At 39.5% G+C, this 2938-nt stretch overlaps 1 non-coding gene across 1 annotated transcript; it reads left to right on the top strand.

The window, feature by feature from the left end:
• Nucleotides 1-2611: 2611 nt before the first annotated feature.
• On the top strand, nt 2612-2683 carry trnae-cuc (transfer RNA glutamic acid (anticodon CUC)). Its single transcript has one exon. It is a non-coding gene; the product is annotated as a tRNA-Glu (tRNA).
• Nucleotides 2684-2938: the final 255 nt, after the last annotated feature.

The following is a 2938-nucleotide window of genomic DNA, read 5'->3' as shown; positions in this document are numbered from 1 at the left end:
CACACTCACACTCACAGACACACTCACACACACACACACACACACACTAGCTGTAGGGCTCATTCTGTATGATGTGCTGTTGAAGTGAAAGTCAACACTGCTTGTAATTTACTCCACTATCCACATGATGTCAGTATAAAGACATTAGATGATCAGATGAACCTGCTCTCTCTCTCTCTCTCTCTCTCTCTCTCTGGAGTCCATGATTAATGTCTCTGTCTGAGCGTGTGAAAATAGACCATAAATAGCCTCTCAGTTTACAGATCTGACACTTCTGGAAATAAGCGCTGGAATCAATAGCGAGTCATGTGCTCTTATGTAGGAGAAACACGGTAAAAGTGCAGCTTTTTGTGATATAGTAGTCAATGTAATGTTGCGATATTAAACTATGTGTAGCTTTAACATTCAGAGCAGCAATGATAGTTTGAGTTTCTGAAGAGAGAAACACTGTAACGCTTTCAGAACGTTGATCTGTTTGAGTGACAGGACAGTGACCAATCACAGGAGTTTGGGGCGGGACTATCAGTTCGACTGACCAATGACTGAGCAGTCTCCATATAGATCAATATCAATTTATACAACTTATATAACACTCATCTATATGTATAATTACGTTTATATAATTAAAGGGTTAATTTCATACAGCGTCATATTAGTAAGTCATATTTATTTTAATATTTTTTGCTTTTCTGTTAATTTAAGGTAAAGTTTTAGTAAATCGTTGTGTTTTTGTCTTTTTAAATTTGTTTTTGAAATATGTCCATATAGTTTCTGTAAAAAATGTTTATGAATTTATTTCAGTTTTAGTTGTTTTTTAGAACATGAAGTTAAACTACATGAAAATGAGAAATGAAGCATTGGAAACTAAAAGAAATAAAATAAGGTTTTTATATTTAATTTTATTTCAGGTAACATTTATTTTATTTCAAGTAACAAATGTTTTTATGGTTTTAGTTTTAGTTAACTAATAAATCTGTTTCATACAACAGTTTATCATAATTATCTTTTCCCCTTGATGTCCATTTATAGTGTGTTTTTGTTGTTGTTTGTTTAGTTTTTTGCAGCAGTCATATTTTAATTTGTCATGAGCATTTGGATAAGTGCTGTAGCTGGACAGGTTTAGGACGTTCTGAACGTTACAGCATGTTTTCACAGCACATCAGACGCTTTTCTCTCAGAAGATGAAGGGAAATGTGATTGTTGCTCTCTGTGTTTACAGGATCTGTCTCTCAGACGTGTCTGTCTTCTCCTCTGCTGATGTTCCAGGTCTCTCCGCTGCTGCCGCGTGACTCTGGCCTGATTTCTGTGCTCCCAAAGCAGCTCCTGGACTCTAAAACACACATAAACACGCCAACATCCCTACAGCGTGTGCTAAAAGGAACACTTCACCCAAAAATGCTGAAAATCTGCTGAAAATGTGCTCACTCTCTGTTCATCCCAGATCAGGATGAGTTTGTTTCTTCATCAGGTTTGTAGAAATGTAGCACTGCATCAGTGTCTCAGCAATGGATGCTCTGCAGTGAATGGGTGCCGTCAGAATGAGAGCTGATAAAAACATCACAATAATCCACAGCACTCCAGTCCATCAGTGAACATCTGGAGAAGACAAAAGCTGAAACACATCCAGCATTAAGACGTTTTTAACTAAAATACCATAGAGTCCATAATCCATAATAACGCTTCCTCCAGTGAAAAAGTGTTCTGGTCTGAATCAGGAGAGAAATCTGCAGATCAAGCAGCGTTTAAACAGCTCTAAATTGAACACTTTTGTCTTCTCCAGATGATAACTGATGGACTGGAGTGCTGTGGATTATTGTGCACCTGCAGACTTTTCTTCATCAATCTGAACACATGCAGCGCTGCAGAAAGGCTCATATTCCAGTCTCACAGCACAATCACGCTCATAAGAGCTCCGTCAGCGTTATGAGAGACGAAACCGCAATCAACCCACAATTCTCAGTCACTCCACTCACAGCCATCACTTGTTTTGTTTTTTTTCTCACTGAATGCAAGACAGACTCCCAGCACACACTGTTTCTCCTTCAGTTTGAGCTCCTCTGTTCTGCTCCACTCTGGGCTTCTGACGTTACGCTTCTCATCAGCTCATTTCTACTGAGACACAGTGACAGAAATGCAAAAAAAGTGCTGTTCTTCCTCAGTGTTTCTGTCTTGTTTTCCCGTTCAAATGTCTAAAGATGCTTAAATCAAGATACATGTACTTGAGACGCAAAATGACATAAAATACATCTTGTTTTAGTGAGAAATTGATCAAAATGAAGTGAGTACGTTATTTAAACAAGCAAATATCTATTAATGGGCTCAGAAATGTCAAGTTAATTCAAAGGAAAGCAAGTTTTCATTCTCCACTGACCAGATATTTTTCTCGTTTTAATTATAAACTCACTTCATTTTGATCAGTTTGTCAGACTTCATGTATTGTATTGTATTGTGTGTAACATTTAATGACTTTACGAATGTAAGATTTTCTATTCAGATGTAAGACGTTTTTAAGGGTTTCATTTGTGAAGGGACGAATTAAGACTTTTTAAGAGCCACATAAACACTGTGTCTTGTGTTTATTTGTAATTATTTACAAATAATTTTATGCCCTTCCCTGGTGGTCTAGTGGTTAGGATTCGGCGCTCTCACCGCCGCGGCCTGGGTTCGATTCCCGGTCAGGGGATGTTCTGGGGAAGTCGTGGCCTAATGGTTAGAGAGTCGGACTCATAACCCAAAGGTTGTGGGTTCGAGTCTCGTACCGGCAGGGATTGTAGGTGGGGGGAGTGAATGTACAGCGCTCTCTCCCACCTTCAATACCACGACTGAGGTGCCCTTGAGCAAGGCACCGAACCCCCAACTGCTCCCCGGGCGCCGCAGCATAAATGGCTGCCCACTGCTCCGGGTGTGTGTTCACGGTTTGTGTGTGTTCACTGCTGTG

The sequence above is a fragment of the Sinocyclocheilus grahami genome, unplaced genomic scaffold, assembly GCF_001515645.1.
Source record: "Sinocyclocheilus grahami isolate Dianchi unplaced genomic scaffold, SAMN03320097.WGS_v1.1 scaffold1759.1, whole genome shotgun sequence".
Lineage (NCBI taxonomy): Eukaryota > Metazoa > Chordata > Actinopteri > Cypriniformes > Cyprinidae > Sinocyclocheilus > Sinocyclocheilus grahami.
The sequence above is the reverse complement of the archived record's forward strand: the minus strand, read 5'-3'. Positions and strand labels throughout refer to the sequence as shown.